Source organism: Ursus americanus, chromosome 15, assembly GCF_024610735.1.
Source record: "Ursus americanus isolate L20-20 chromosome 15, mUrsAme1.1.p, whole genome shotgun sequence".
NCBI classification, from domain to species: domain Eukaryota; kingdom Metazoa; phylum Chordata; class Mammalia; order Carnivora; family Ursidae; genus Ursus; species Ursus americanus.
The window spans coordinates 12,191,993-12,210,095 of NC_142141.1; the positions used below are offsets into that span (position 1 = coordinate 12,191,993).

Consider the following 18,103-nt stretch of genomic DNA (forward strand, 5'->3'; position numbering starts at 1 on the left):
TTCACCTAGATTATTCAAAATTTCTAATAATCCACAATTATATTGGTGTTGCATTTAGATAAATCTAAATGTGTTATTTTGGAATTCTGACTATAAACATAATTTTGAAAATAAATTGCCTTTGGTAAAATAAATTATCTTGTAATCTTTATTTCTCTTGTATCTTTTATAAGTTTTTTTTTCAAATGTAGTCTTTTGATTTTAATCAGCAAGCTTCAATTAAAAAGACTGGAGCATTAAAAAAAATCCACATAAAACTATTAGATGTTTTTGACTATAACAAAAACAAAATTGGAATTAGATTTTAGGGCTGTATAAAATAATTTTATAATATCTACTTGTAATTGTCAAAGTATTATAAATGCATATTCCTTAAACTTCTAATTTCTAATATTTCACATTAATTTAATAAAACTAGCAACACCAAAATGTCTGTGTGAGAAGACTTTCTTTGGAATGATGCCACTATAGGTTTAATTCACTTCATCACTCTGATGAAAATGTATCTCATTTAGATACATATTTTATTGAATTAGGCATCTGGCTGAACAAAAATATAACAGCAGAAGAAGAATTTATTGCATGAAAATAGACCAGAGAGTGTGATTAGGACAAGAAGAAGAATGATAGGCAAGCAAGACCGACCATCACTGCTATCAACTCATCTTCTAAGGATGACTTGGCATATTTCTCTGTGTACCTATGGAGTAGATTAGAAGGCTAAAAAAACAAACAAACAAAAACAAACAAACAAACAAAAAGAACAAAAAAACTATGCCTTTCATACATGGTGCAGCTGACTGCCTCAGAAACAAAGTAAACACAAATAAAAGTAGAACGCTCGTCTTTAAAAGACAGTTCTTACTAACGCTTCCCTTTGGCAATTTTTAGGTATTTACTTTAAATTTAATAGTTAAGTGTATAAAGACATAATTTGTGTATAGTGGGTGGCTCACAAGAGCTTTCATTGCAGTAGCACATCCTTGGAGAATTTACAGAATCATCTTCAGTCGATTGCAATTCTGATGTTCCACATGGTTACTACATTTTTATTTCATTAACACCTAATTTACAAGCACGAACCATTCTAAATGTATCAGAACAGATGTAGGAAATAATTATAATTTAGATTGAAATCTTCATCTCCTAGTCACATATTTTTATTCCATCCATCTTAAGAAAAAAATTTAATAACTTATCGAAGAGGATTATAACGAAATAAAAAAGTTTTTCAATTTAAATAAAGAGGTGCTACAATTTTTGTAATTCAATTCTACCAGTTTACCTATTACTGCACAGATGTGTAATACCTGCTATACTGAGCTGTATGGTTTATAACAGGGCAGTGATAAGACAATCTGCGCCTATTTAAATATGCTATTTCATGGAGCTCCCCACCATAGCCCTTGGATATTTAGTTTAATGCTTTGAGAGCTCTTCAAACTTTATTTTCAATTTTCTAAAGGGAGATTATTTTACTTGATTGACTTGGCATTTAATTTGCTCCATATAAAAACAAATACAAAAGGAAATATTTTACCATTATGCAAATACTAAAGCAACTTAGGGAGTAGTATCATTTACCAGGACTATATTAATCAGTTTAAAAGTGTAGTCAACATGGTCAAAAAACTAACAGCCCCATGCCCTATACAGTTTAATTGCTTGAAAAGACAGAATAACCAATTGCTCTGGACTTGAATAGAAACAATTCACATGATTTGGATGTGCTCATTCAACATCAACTGTCAGTTCTATGTAGTCAGCCTGTCCCATTATTTGTTCCTAGTAGTCCTTACCTATCCAAACCTGAATGAGAGGAACATGCTGTGTCATTAAACATAACAAATATGTCTACCTGAAGCCATCTTCCTCTTCAATTTCAATTCATCTATCCATATTTTGAATTACGGCTATTTTTTACTTCACTTGCTATTCACATTCCTCACTTATTACACGTCCCAGAATGAGTAATGTAAGGGTGTTCAAACCCTTCTTTGCATTTTATTCTTCCTATTGTCTTCATGGGCTTTATTAAGATTATCTTCATGAAATATCTAATACTAAGCAAGTACATCATATAATTTTCACTCTTTTTCTATTAAAAAATCAATTTTTAAATTTTTTTGTATTAACATATACTCATTAAGCATCTGAAGATAGAGCAGATGAAAACAATGAACTTTCACTTATTCAAAAATCTCAGTAATTTATGATTTAAGATGACACCAAAGAAAGCTTTGGAGAGGAGGTATATCTAATTGTCTTTGAAAAGCTTGTCTCAAGATGAGTGCATTTTTTTCCCTATAATTTACATTTTGATAAGGTCAACTTTCTCAGAAACCCTTCATTGTGCTGTGTATAAGTAACACTGAACAAATGGAAATACAAAAAAATGAAAGTGTCCCTACCTTAAGGAAAATTACTGCAGGTCTTACTTTCAGACTTCATATACCTGCAACATAAGAAGAAAGACATTCAAGAGTTATTTACATTATGTAGAAAATAGTATTCTTCAAGTAAGCAAAAACTGAGACATGGCACTCTCTTCTCAGCAGACATCTATATCTAATTTAAAAAGAAATAAAAGATACCATCAGAGTTGTTCCATTTGAGTAAGAATAAAATAAACAGAAAAATACTAAGTTGATGAAAATAATTAGGGTAGTCATGAGATGGAAACATCTAGACATGCAGAGTAAACCAACCTGAGCCTCTAAGATGACTTTCAGGTATGTGGTATAGTACAATCCATAGTACAAAGTAATTTTTCTTACCATCAATATTAACTTGTCTTTCTGCATAACCATATCATATAATGAGATTCAGCATCGCTTCTTCTATATTTTATTTTTAAAATATAAAAAAAGTTCTATGTAATTTGCAGTGCTAATGTTGGAATATTTAAGATATTGTGTAGCATTCAGTCACTATTCAATTCATTCTCATATAACAGCAAAAGTAATAATGACATAGAACTTTGTGGTTTATAGAGCATTTTCATAAAATGCATATATTTATAAATAAACCCAGTGAAAAGCACAGGCACTTAGGAAAACGGCTTGGCAAAAGATGATATTGACCTCTGAGAATAAACAAATGTAGTAATCTCTGAGACTGCCTCGGCTAGAGAAAGTTAACAGGTTGTGGTACAGAAAAAGCAAACCTGGTGAGATTGTGGTCAGGTCTACCTGAGTTGAAGGAGACAAAAGTGGAAGTTTAGGGAAGAAAAGGTGGCTAGAGTTTGCAGGGCAGAATAGCATAGAGGAAAGAGATCCACAGAGGTAGAACTCTAAAGATCTTCTGAGGGTCCCCTTTGCATAATCAGTTGATCAGTGCATGAGTATGAAGGTATTATCCACAGCCAGAAGAAAGCACCTGAAAGTTAAAAGGGAACCATGCCCCCTATTCAATAGGATTAAGAATAGTGACTGTTGCCATTAGCCAAGGTGGAAAACCTCATAATTTGAGGAATGTTGGTTAGAATACTAAAAAAGGTCTTGCCTCAGTAGGAAAGAAAATAAATCCTAAAAGAAATGTAGCTTTTATCCCATCTAACAAAGTTGAAAAGCAAGACCCAAAAAGATCAGGTTGTTTCCAAATAACTTAACCAAGTCCTGAACAAAGCTCAAGGACATTTATAGGAATTTACATAGGATATAAAAATATGCAGCAACCAATAAAGTTGTCAATATCCTGACCAAGTATAAAAGATCAAAGGTGCTCACAATTCATTCCATTAAATCATTAAAAAAAGAAGAAGAAAGTGATTCTCCTATTTTGCAGTTCACCAAATTCAATTGTTTTGTGAAATATCAACACACTAAGAAACTCACTATTTCAAGAAAAATATTCAGACAGTTATACCACTGTTCAAAAAGAATATGTCTTCCTAGTGATAGTATCTATTCCTCTAAATTTTGTTTGCTTGATTTAAATAACACAAACAGGTCACCACAATTTTATTTTTTAAGTATTTATTTAAGAACATATTATTCTTTAAGGAAATATTTGAAACCTAGCTCCCTACATCAAAGTGTACACAGAACTGGTACTGGAAAAAAAAAAAAAAAAAAGAGGCAGAAGAGATGACAAAAAAAGAAAACCACTTAAGGACTTAAAATTTACAAAGAATGGTACTAGACATCATAAATTTAATATTTACATAATTCCCAGAGTAACTTTCTAATCTTTTATACCATGATTCAGGTGACTTCCACAAGTAACTATTAGTGTTGGTTCTGTGATTAATACAACAGATTAATAATAATTAATGTCCTTTTCTATGTAGTTTAAGCACTCTATTTTTTATACAACACATCAAATAAATGCATCCCTATGGCACAATTCATAGTATGACATACTTCTAAAAAAAAGTCCATGAGTCCAAAAAGTAATTATAAAAAATATTAGAAAATATTTTAAATTGAAGGAAAAATAAAACCATAACATATCAAAATTTATGGGATGCAGCCAAAGCATTCCTTAGAGGAAGAGTCACAGCATTAAAATGACTGTATCAGAAAACAACAGAAGTTTCAAATTAATTATCTGTGCTTCCACCTTATGAAATTGTGGGGGGGGGGGGAGATAGAAAACTAATACCAAAGCAAATAGCCAAAGGAAAACAATAAAGATAAGTGCAGAGGTCAGTAAAACCAGAAAAGCTGCACAGGAAATTCAATGAAAATAAATGTTATTTCGTTCTTTTCTGTTTTTTTTTTCAGATTTTTGGTTTTTTTAAGAGCAGTTTTAACTACAACAAAATGACTGGAAGGTACAGTGATTTCCAATATAATCCTTACCCCAAAACATGCATAGCCTCCCCATTATCAACATCACTCATCAGGATAGCACATTTTTTTCCAAGTATAAACTACACTGACACATCATAATTACCCATAGTTTACTTTAGAGTTCACTCCTGGTATATATCCCATGAATTTGGACAAATGTATAATGGCATATATCCATTATTATAACATCAACAGAGTATTTTCACTGCCTTAAAAATCTCCTGTGCTCCACTAATTCATCCCTTCTTCTGCCCAACCTCAACAACCGTAGATTTGCCTTTCCAGAAAGTCATATGATTGGAATCATACAGTATATGTAGTTTTTTCAGACTGTCTTCTTTCACTGTGTAATATGCATTGAGGGATCCTCCCTTTCCATGGCTTGATAGTGTTAACTAATGTACCACAGTTTACTTATCCATTCACCTACTGAAGGACATGATGGTTGCTTCCAAGTTTTTGAAATTATAAATAAAGCTGGTATAAACCTCTGTGTGTATGTTTTTGTGTAAACATTAGTTTTCAACTCCTTTGGGTAAATACCAAGGAGTGCAATTTCTGGACTGCATGATAACAGTATTTCAAGTTTTGTTGGGAAACTGACAAACTGTCTTCCAAAGTGACTGTACCATTTTGCATTACCCCTAGTAATGCATGAGAGGCCTTGTTGCTCTACATTATCCCCAACATTTGGTATTGTCAGTGTTCTGGATTTTGGCCATTCTAATAAGTACACAGTGATTTCTTGTTGCTTTAATTTGTATTTTCATAATCACATATAATGTGAGACATATTTTTATATGCTTATTTTCAATCTGAATATCTTCTTTGGCAAGCTGTTTGTAAAGTCTTTGGCCCATTTTTTAATCATGTTGTTTGTTCTTATATTGTTGAGTTTTAAGGGCTTTTGTATAATTTGGAAAACAGTTTTATCAGATATGTCTTCGGAAATATTTTCTCACCGTCTCAATATTTTCTGGTTCTCTTGACATCGTTTTTCATAGAGAACTCTTTATGAATTTTAACGAAGTCCAACTTAACAATTATTTCTTTATGGGTCATGCTGTTGGTATTGTCTCTAAAAAGGCATCATCAGGGCACCTGGGTGACACAGTTGGTTCTGTGGCCGACTCTTGGTTTGGTTCAGGTCATGATGTCGGGGCCATGAAATGGAGCCTTGCATTGGGCTGTGTTCTCACCATGGAGTCTGCTAAAACTCCCTCTGCCTCCCCCCATACTCTTTCTCTCTAAAATAAATAAATAAATAAATCTTGAAAAATAAATACATAATAAATAAAAATAAAAAGGCATCGCCATGTGCAAAATCATCTAGATTTTCTCCTGTGTTAAATCTTTTAGGAGTTTTACAGTGTTTTGTTTTATGTTTAGGCCTATGATCCATTTTAAGTTAATTTTTGTAAAGACTGTAAAGTCTGTGTCTAGATTCTTTCTTTTTTTTTTTTAAAGATTTTATTTATTTATTTGACAGAGACGGCCAGCGAGAGAGGGAATACAAGCAGGGGGAGTGGGAGAGGAAGAAGCAGGCTCCTAGCAGAGGAGCCTAATGTGGGGCTCGATCCCAGAACGCTGGGATCACGCCCTGAGCCGAAGGCAGACGCTTAATGACTGAGCCACCCAGGTGACCCATCTTTTTTTTTTTTTTCTTAATGCAGATATCTAGATGTTCCAGCACCATTTGTTGAAAAAAGGAAATTTGCTCCATTGTTTTCTTTGCTCCTTTGTCAGAGATCAGTTGACTACATTCGTGTGGGTCTATTTTTGGGTTCTCTATTCTCTTCCAGTGAACAATTTATCTATTATTTTGCCAATAACACACTGTCTTGATTCCTACAGCATTATTGTAAGTCTTAAGGTTGGGTACTGTCAGTGCTCCAACTTTGTTGTTCTCCTCCAACATTTTCTTGGCTATTGTAGGTCTTTTGCCTCTCCATAAAAGCTTTAAAACCAATATCCATAAAATAACTTGCTTGGGATCTTGATTGGGATTGCACTGAATATGTAGATCAAGAAAAACTGACATCTTGATAAATCTGAGTCTTCCTATTCATATACATGAAAGACCTATCCATTTATTTAATTTTCTTTGATTTCAAAAAGACATTTCTTCAAAAGATCAATTAAATTGATATGCCTCTAATCAAACTGCCCAAAAATATACTCCCAGATAAATGACTGATTTTTCAACAAAGGCAAGGCACAGCAATGGAGAAAAGAACCTTTTAAAAAATTGGAAATATGACAAAAGTACATCAATCCATGTCTCATATCAAGTGCAAAGATTACCTCACAATGAACCACAGACCTTAATATAAAATTCAAAATTATAAAATTTCTAGAAGGCAATACATGAGACAATTTTGTGACCATGAGTTAGGCAAAGATTGCTTTGACACTGCACTAAAAGTACTATCCCTAAATGAAAAAAATATAATTTTGGACTGAAAATTATGAACCTGTGCTCCTTGAAAGAGATTAAATAGAGAGTAAAATGACAAATGCAGTTTAGGAGACAAAACTTGCAAGCACATATATGAGAAAGGTCCTGTATCCAAAATATATCAAGAACTGTTAGAATTCAATATTAAAACACACACACACACAAACACACAGAACTGAATTTTAAAAATCAACAAGATTTTGAACAAACACTTCACTAAAGAATATATTTGGATGGAAAATAAACACATAAAGTGATGTTCAACATTATGAGTCATATGGAAAATGTCAATTAAAAACTGCAATGAGAAATCACCACATATTGGAATGGCTAAAACAGAGATAAAAACAAAACACATACACATGTGAGCATGCACATGTGCAGACTTTGCCACAGTGAGGATATGGAGGAACTAGAACTCTAGTTCTAGTTTGTATCGTGAAAATGCAAAATGGTACAGGCACTTTGGAAAAGTCTGGTGTTCTCTTATAAAATATATTCCTTGTTTACCATTTATTCCTCAGTTCCATCACTAGGAATTTACCCATGCTAATGTTTATAGCCATTATACTAATAAACAACCCAAATGTGTCTCAACACAAGTGGATCTATATAATGCAATACTAGCCAGCAATAATATGGAATGTATCACTGATACATGAAATAACATGGATGAATCCAAATGTATTACACCAAATGAAAGCAGCAAGACTCAAAAGGCTGTACACTGTAAGATTCCATATACATGACATTCTGGAAAAAAAGGCAAAGTTATAGGGTCAGAAAACTAATCAGTGGTTTCTAGAGGCTAGGGTTAGAGGAATGGTTTCATTATAAAGAGGTACAAGAGAATGTTTGACAGATGGGACTGTTTTATATGATTTTGGTGGTGATTACACAACTGTAATGCCTCTGTTAAAGTCATAAAACTAATAAATGTGGTGAATTTTAATGAATATAAACTTGTAACTTAATAAAAGAAAATAATAAGCAAAAATGCGACATTGTATAATAATTATAAATAAATGAAAATTACTATAAAAATATACCATTTATCATAGTACCAAAAAGATGAAATATGAGGGATAACTTAACAAAATATGTGCAAAACCTGTCCAATGAAAACTAGAAACCATTGCTGAGAGAAATTAAGGAAGGTATTTACCTAAGAGAAAAGAAAATAGAAATCCACAAATATTAGAACAAGAAAGTTCCTAACAACTTTATTCCTAGAAGTCTAAAACTAGGAAAATAACCCAATAACATACCAAAGGTACACAACAAAGAACACTGAAAGAGACCCACACATATATAGATCCATGGTTTATGCCAAAATAACACAGTAGAGTAGTAGATAACAAAGATGTTTTCAAGTAACAGTGAGGGACAACTGGATATCACAAAGGAAGAAGGGGAAAAAAAAAAAAAAAACAACACTTATCCCCTACTGTATACAACAATCCATTCTAGATTAATTAAATACTGAAATGCAAATACTACTACTATTACTAGTACTAATAATAAAGTTTTTCTAGATCATAATTTAGGAAAATAATTTCATGATCTCAAGGTACTAAAACTTCTTACACAGGACCCAAAAAGCATGAAAGAGTGATAAAATGGACTATATTAAAGAATTTCCATTCATCAAAAGACATTATTAAAAATGTTATTAAATGTTATTAAAAATAAGCTACACTGTGGGAAAAGATATTTGCAACAGTTATTACCCCTAACAGGCTCATATCTAGAATATACAAATAAATCCTACATATCATAAGAAAATGAAGCCCTCCCCACCCACAAATTGCCAAGATAATTAACAAAAGATAGTATCCAAATGGCCAATAAACATTCAAAAGGTTAACTGTGTTAATAATCAGACCCATGCAAAGTAAAACAAAAACAAAAACAAACAAAAAAAACCACTACTATTACTAAAACTCATGGACATTTTCTCAACATAATTCCCCAGAAAGACCAAAATTTAAAAGTCAATGATGTCAAGTATCTGAAGTAAAGGAATTTTTCATATACTGGTGGAGGGAGTATAAACTGGTACAACCTACTTTGGAAAACAGGTGGGTACCAATTACTAAGTTTGAAGATATTATCTTTGGACTCAGCAATTCCACTCCTACCGAACAGATAGCATATCAAAAAATACATACAAAAATGTGTGAAAGCCCAAATTTGTAAATCACTCAAATGCCAATTAACAGAACAATGTTAAAACAAATTTAATAAATGAATAAATGGATAAATGATGCTCCATCGTGACTTCAAACTTAACATGTTTAAAAAGAAACTCGGCCTCTTTTCCTTCCAAATCAAGTTCCATACTGGACTGCCAAATTCTGCCCATGGCACCATCACTTGCTTCCAATTCTAACTTGAAATATATGCTCTTTATATTGTTGAAGCAGAAAAATTATATATTTTAGCATCTGAGGGATCATAGTTCTAAATCCAGCCTTTCCTTTTACAATCTGTGTCCCTGTAAGCAAATTACCTAATTGACTCCCACCACTAGTGGCTGCATCTGGGAAATGGAGACAGATACTACAATCTCTTAAAATTAAATGAAATAACAAATGTAAAAATTTAGCCCACAGTGCATATTTTTAAAATGTTGACTCCTGTTTTCTCTAAATACAAACACCGCTATATACAAACAGACCTTTTCTTTTTTTTTTATTATGTTATGTTAGTCACCATACAGTACATCCATAGTTTTTGATGTAGTGTTCCATGATTCATACAAACAGACCTTTTCTAACATCAACTGTCTCTTTGTATTGTGTTTGAGAAAGAGTAAAAGAGCCCTGACAGCTCAGAAGGTATTATGGCACTGTCAACTAGGCTGGGTGTTCCCCTACTGGAGATCAGACCAGGCACTCTGTGACCATGATGAATCAAGAAAAACAAAACAAAAAAACTCCATAATCCATAATCCTGTCAGACAAAAACTAAAACTGTTCAAATAACAAAAATGACCTAATATCTCCTTACCCATGCTTATATTAGTGATTGCTGCCTCTTTACCAATTACGCCTTTAGAACTGTTTCACATCTCCTGCTTTTAAAATAAGAATTACTAGAATACTCAGTCAGAATTATCTCCATCTCCTTGGACCCTTCTCCAAATCACCTAATACAAGGTCAAATCCTACCATAAAATCCCCCTAACACTCTCTTAACAGATGTTCCAAGCCCAGTGTGTGTAATCTCCCTCTTTGCAACAATTCAGTAAACCCAACTTTGACTCAGATATACCCTTGGTTGTCTTTGATTTGGGACCATTGTCATCTCTCATATGTGGCCCCTCATTTAATCCATCTGTCACCCCTTTCCATGTGAGATCTCTTTTCCTTCATGTACAAACTATTTTGGCAACCTAACTGGGATTTCTACATTTCCCTTTCTACCTCCAACCCATTCTAGAAACTGCTGAATATTAGTACAAAAAATCATCTTCCTAAAAAAATACTATTTATCAGACATCTAATTTTACATGTCCATTTTAATATTTAGTGAGTGAAAGGCTGTCAGTACTTGTTCTCTCAAGAGACAAGATACATCTTTTGTGCTTGTGAACCAATTGCAAGCTGTGATATATCTGGGTGTTCAGAGATAAAGTGCCAAATGCAGACCTGTAAATGGAAAAGCAATTTTCTCTTATGCTTCATATAATAGTGTGTCAAAATTCTCTAATTCCTTTGTTTTGTCTTAAATAAAGAAAGGTTAGGTTGCGAGTAAAAATTCTGTTTTGATAGCTTGAATCTCTGGAATAACCCCCAAAGGAATTAGCAGGAAGCAGATCTAGTCAAAGCAATGTTTAGAAAATAGAAGTTTATACCTTGTCATTATATTTCACATTTTCAACTAGACCTGCAATGAGAACACTACCTTCCTTTTTTTATTCAATAGATATTTTTCATTTGTGCTTTTTAAAAGTATTTTTAAAATTGTATTTTACATAACATGACACATAAATTGCACACTGTGGAAAGAATTGTCTGCCTCCCTGAATGAAACCATTTTAATCTCAAGAGTTTTATTATCTGTTAAAATCTATTTAAATATAGGCATTCAATTTTACATTACTTGACATTTATGGAGAAGCTATTTTACAGCAGCAAGTTTCTGAACAGACAAGATCACAACAAACAGTCAGGATTATATGATATTCTAGATTAAAAAGTATGGGGAAAGAGTGGTCTGAATATCCTGGGCACTTCACATATGTAAATATATGTAATAAAACTCTGGATGAGAGGTCTGCTAATACATTATATGTGTTTGACAACTACAATTATGACATGCATAATAATAGTCTACCTACATATTTTTGCTGTATTTCAATATTCATTGAAGCTTTATTGTTTTGAATATTAGCTAAACTATTTAATATAAAACTGGAGAAAAGAGACATGCATTTGTAACATGGAATATTCAGTTACTTGAAGACTGTATTTTTTTTTTAAAGAAAATAACTTCGCTAATTGAACTGGATAGAAAGACAAAGAATCCTACTCTAATTATGCATAGTGATCTATCTACGGGCTAAAACATGATCTCAGCTTTTACTTCAATGATACAAAAATACAAATCATGGGCACAGTTTTAGATATAGAAAGATGTTTTTTGGTAACACTTGCTCAAATTGCTAGCTTGAGTTAGGGTTGAAAAAAACTGGGAAAATAAGCTCCACAATGAGGGTTTTCTACAACTGGCCTCGTGAGTGTGATGTATAACAATTGAAACTGGACTGTTCATGAATAAGAAAAGAAACAACTCGCCACAAGATTTTAAATTACACAAAAGAATATGCATGAAACTTCTATCCATTCAAATGGCAACTGAAAAATGAGGTAATTACCTAAAATAATTTGCATGTTAAGAGCTAATGCAATATTACAAAGTAAAGTCCAGTTGTGAAAGCAATGCATAATTTCCTGATTAATGTCTCATGCACAATATTCCTCCATGCTCAGTCAGAGCCTAAATAACAATATGGTCAATCAATCAAATATTTAAAAAAGATAACTAAGATAACCAATGAGTTCAGCTCTAATAAATCATGACTTGAACTCAGTGAATTTTAGAAATATGAAAAGGAATAAAAAAATATATCATTTTTAAGGCAATACATTCAGATTTTAATTGGAATGATTATAGATTTTTAGTGATTCAAGATTAGTGTGTGAAGGCAATTTTTTTTTTTAGTTTATAAAATGTCATCTATTAAGCTATTGAAGAAAACTTCACATTAAAATACCAAGTCTGTAACTAACAGCTCTGCCAAAAGTTATGATAAGAGCGATATTTAGTCAGGAAGACTGAGAATGTCAGTGGAGTAATATGGCCAAATTTCCTACATGGATTATGAAACATTTCCCTTCTCAGTGCAAAGTGGAAACATTTCTTCTGAAGTAGAATTAATCTCCTCTGTCAGCTGAAGACAGGTGTGGTGATAAACAAAGGAGAAGCAGGTGAGGCAAAGCTACTCTAAAAGATACAAGGATCATAAATGAGCTCTTATCAGTCACTTAACAAATTCAAATAGCCTTTCTTTCACTTTTCTACTATTCTCTTCTTGGGTAAATGGAGACACTCTTTAAAATATTAAAGCTATTTATGGAACTTATTAAAAGGCAGAATTTTTCTCTCTTTGTTTGGTAGGTAGGGGAAAGGAAAGCAGAAGTTTTCTGAAAGCCAAGGTGCTTTTTGTTGTTGTTGCGAATAGGAAAATGATGAAAGGCAGTTCAAGAAAATGTGTTCATGATTATCATGACCCAGCCCGAAAACTGACTCTCCTTTTGCTTCTTCTCAAGAAAACATTAATATATGGCAAGTGAAGAAAGCAAGTTTGGAGGTCACACAGGCTATTCTGTCTGGGGCCCACAAGTTACTGGGACTTTCAACAAGTTACTGAACCACTTCCAAGCCTATTTTTTAACCTGAAAACTGGGGGTGGTAACATAACACACACTACTGGGCAGTTGGGACTACTGACTAGAACCAGTATGAAACATTAGCACCAGTGCTAGAACAGTGGGTTGGCACCAATCACTTAGCCTAGTGACTGGTACTAGCAAGTGTTGAATATACAGCACAGAATTTATCATCAGTGCTGTTTTTAAATCACTTATTTAACATCTTATATACATTCCCTTATCTCTATAATGGAGAGATTAAAAGTACTCCTCTACAGTATATTTGTTGTGAGAATTAAAAGTATTAATACACCTACCTTTCTTATAACAGTGCCTGATATATAACAAGAACTCAAAGGGTTAATAAATTAAACACTGGTTATCTACTTACTGATGTAGGAAAGAACGTTAGGGTTCGAAGCTTATGGCCAAGAAAGAATTCTTGAAACATCTTTAGTGCAAAAAGTTGATTTCATTAAAGCACGGAGACAGGACCAGTGGGCAGAAAGCTGTGCTGTGAAGGGCATTCCAAGATGGCGGAGAAGCAGGAGCCCTAAAGTTCGTCTGGCCCCAGGAATTCAGCTAGAGAGCTACCAAACCATCCTGAATATCTATGAACGCAACTGGAGAACGAAGAAAAGAGTAGCAGAAACTCTATGAACAGAAAAGCAACCACTTTCTGCAACAAGGAGAAAAGATGGCGGAGGAGTAGGGGACCCCTTTTTCAGCTGGTCCCCTGAGTCAAGCTGGTATCTACCAGATCATCCTGAACACCCACGAAATCAGCCTGAGACGCACGAAGATACATCTGGATCTCTACAAACAAACATCTCCAGCGCTGAATATTGAGGTACGAAGTAGGGAGCCGTGAATCTGCGCACAGATATTGGAAGATAAACGGAAGGGGGAGGGAGCCGTCACGCTCAGGTGTGGGGAAGCAGTAGCCACTTGCACTGGGGAGCGGGCCGGACTTGCGGACTGGCACCAGCGAGAAAGCAGACTGAGACCATGAGCCTGGGAACGCCCAGGCAACCAGACTGAAAACCAGAGCTTGGGATAGCTCACTGGAACCGGACTAAAACCAGGAACTCACGAGTGCACGCATGTCCAACTGAAAACCAGAGCTCCGGAGCGCACACTCGAACTAGACTGAAAGCAAGAGCTCGGGAGCGCACGCGCAATAAGACTGAAAACCAGCGCTCCGGGGCGCATGAACCACATTGAAACAGGGAGCTCGGGAGCATGCGCAGGGCACCAGGGGTGGCTGGCGGCGTTAGAAGCACAAAGGACAGAGACGTGCCAGCCCTGAAAGTTAGGGGGGAAGAGCGGCTGTGGGGCGCACAACCCGGGATGCTTCAGGGTTTTTAGCAGCACTGACAGAAACAGAGTTAAAGTGACCAAGAGAGATCACTGGAGAGCAGACGGTGATCTCTCATTTCTGAGACAGAGGCTAGGATATGGCCACTGCTGCTCTGACTCTCAGAAGAGTCACAGAAAACCGCCAGGGAAAGCCACCAGAGAACAAAAGCCCGGAAATACCAGCTCACATTGTGCTCATCCCGATCCCCCCTTGCAGGAGACAGGGCGACTCTACCCAAACAGGGTTGCCTGAGTATCGGCGCAGCAGGCCCCTCCCCCAGAAGGCAGGCTGAAAAATCAAGAAGCCCACATCCCTAAGGCCCCTACAAAACAAGTGCACACTGCCTGGGTCCTGGTCAATAATTTGGGTTCTGGGCATCCCTGCAACCTCTCCTCATCAGAATGACGAGGAGGAGAAATCCCCCCCAGCAAAGAAAAGATAATGAGTCTGTAGCCTCTGACACAGAACTGATGGATATGGATATAACAAATTGTCAGAAATGGAGTTCAGAGTAACAATGATCAAGATGATGTGTAGGCTTGAAAAAAATATTAACAAAAATATTAACAAGAATATAGAATCTCTAAGGGCGGAAATGAGAGCGAATCTGGCAGATACTAAAAATGCTATGAATCAAATGCAGTCTAAACTAAATGCTCTGATGGCCAGGGTAAATGAGGCAGAAGAACAAATTAGTGAATTGGAGGATGGGATGTTAGAAGAGAAAGTTAAAACAGAAACTTGCTCAAAAAAATCCAATCTCAAGAATGTAGATTACGGGAGATTACTGACTTAATGAAACATCCCAATGTCAAAATCATCGGCATCCCCGAGAGGGTGGAGAAAGAGAGAGGTCTAGAAGAGATATTTGAACAAATTGTAGCTGAAAACTTCCCTAATCTGGCAAAGGAAACAAGCATTCATGTCCAAGAGGCAGAGAGGACCCCTCCTCCCAAGGTCAATGAGAACAGACTTACACCACGTCACGTCGTAGCGCAATTCACAAATATTAGATACAAAAATACAGTATTGAAAGCACCCACGGGAAAGAAAATCCTTACGTACAGAGGGGAAAAAATCAGAATAATGTCAGACCTGTCTACAGAGACCTGGCAGGCTAGGAAGGGTTGCCAGGGTATTTTCAAAGCTCTATCTGAGAAGAACATGCCACCAAGGATCCTTTATCCAGCAAGGCTGTCATTCAAAATTGATAGGGAGATAGGGACTGTCCAGGATGGGCAGAAACTGAAGGAATTCATAACCACCAAACCAGCCCCACATGAGATATTAAGGGGGTTCTATAAAAGTAAAAAGACCCCAAGAGTGATACAGAACAGAAATTTACAATCTATAGAAACAAAGACTTCACAGGCAACATGACATCCTTAAAATCATATCTCTCATAATCACTCTCAATGTGAATGGCCTAAATGCTCCCATAAAACACTACAGGGCTGCAGATTGGATACAAAGACATGACCCATCCATTTGCTGTCTACAAGAGACTCATCTTGAACCTAAAGATACATCCAGACTGAAAGTGAAGGGATGGAAAACCATTTTTCGTGCCAATGGACCTCAAAAGAAAGCCGGGGTAGCAATTCTCATATCAGACAGATTAGATTTTAAACTAGACTGTAGTTAGAGATACAGAAGGACACTATATTATTCTTAAAGGATGTATCCACAAGTAGATATGACAATTATAAATATCTATGCCCCCAACAGGGGAGCTGCTAGATACACAAGCCAACTCTTAACCAGAATAAAGAGACATATAGATAATAATATGTTAATAGTAGGGGACCTCAGCACTCCACTCTCAGCAATAGACAGATCACCTAAGCAGAAAATCAACAAAGAAACAAGAGCTTTGAATGATATACTGGACCAGATGGATCTCATATATATAGAACACTACACCCCAGAACAACAGAATACTCATTCTTTTTGAATGCACATGGAACTTTCTCCAGAATAGACCATATACTGGGTCACAAAACAGGTCTCAACCAATACCAAAAGACTGAGATTATTCCCTGCATATTCTCAGACCACAATGCTTTGAAACTGGAACTTAATCACAAGGAAAAATTTGGAAGAAACTCAAACACTTGGAAACTAAGAATCATCCTGCTCAAGAATGATTGGGTAAACCAGGAAATTAAAAATCAGTTTAAACAATATTTGGAGACCAATGAAAATGAAAACACATTGGTCCAAAACCTGTGGGACACTGCAAAGGCAGTCCTAAGGGGAAAATGCATAGCCATCCAAGGCTCACTCAGAAGAAAAGAAAAATCTAAAATGCAGTTTTTATATCTCACCTCAAGAAGCTGGAGCTAGAACAGAAGAACAGGCCTAACCCATGCACGAGAAGGCAGGTGATCAAGATTAGAGCAGAGATCAATGAATTAGAAACCAGGGGCACCGTAGAGCAGATCAACAGAACTAGAAGCTGGTTCTTTGAAAGAATAAATAAGATCGATAAGCCACTGGCCAAACTTACTCAAAAGAATAGAAAAAGGACCCAAATTAATAAAATTATGAATTAAAGAGGAGAGATCACAACAAACACCAATGAAATAGGAAGGATCATTAGAAACTTTTATCAACAGCTTTATGCCAATAAATTAAACAGGCTGGAAGAAATGGATGCTTTCCTGGAAACCTATAAACTCCCAAGACTGAAACAGGAAGAAATTGATTATTTAAACAGACCAATTAATTGTAAAGAGATTGAAGCAGTGATGAAAAACCTCCCCCAAAACAAGAGTCCAGGGCCTGACGGATTCCCCAGGGAATTCTACCAAACATTCAAAGAAGAAATAATACCTATTTTCCTAAAGCTTTTTCAAAAAATAGAAACAGAAGGAAAACTACCAAACTCATTCTATGAGGCCAGTATTACCTTGATCCCCAAAACAGGCAGAGACCCCATCAAAAAGGAGAATTATAGACCGATTTCCCTGATGAATGTGGACGCCAAAATTCTCAACAAGATCCTAGCTAAAAGGTTCCAACGGTATATTAAAAGGATTATCCATCACTTCCAAGTGGGATTCACCCCTGGGATGCAAGGGTGGTTCAACATTCACAAATGGATCAGTGTGATAGATCATATCAACAAGAAAAGAGTCAAGAACCATATGATCCTCTCAATTGATGCAGAAAAAGCATTTGACAAAATACAGCATCCTTTCCTGATTAAAACCATTCAGAGTGTAGGGATAGAGGGTACATTTTTCAATTTCATAAAAACCATCTATGAAAAGCCTACAGAGAATATCATTCTCAATGGGGAACAGCTGAAAGCCTTTCCCTTACGATCAGGAACACGACAAGGATGCCCACTCTTGCCATTATTGTTCAACATAGTACTAGAAGTCCTTGCAACAGCAATCAGACAACAAAAAGGGATAAAAGGTATCCAAATTGGCAAAGAAGAAGTCAAACTGTCTCTCTTTGCAGATGACATGATATTCTATATAGAAAACCCAAAAGACTCCACCCCCAAACTACTAGAACTTATAGAGCAATTCAGTAATGT

General features: G+C 35.3%; 1 long non-coding RNA gene across 1 annotated transcript in view; it reads right to left on the reverse strand.

The window, feature by feature from the left end:
* The window catches only part of LOC123788632 (uncharacterized), a 552,953-nt gene that overhangs the window by 269,307 nt on the left and 265,543 nt on the right, over window positions 1-18,103 (reverse strand). The window contains exon 2 of the long non-coding RNA XR_006778554.2: window positions 2,412-2,455. This is a non-coding gene — a long non-coding RNA (uncharacterized LOC123788632). The remainder of the gene's footprint in view (window positions 1-2,411; window positions 2,456-18,103) is intronic.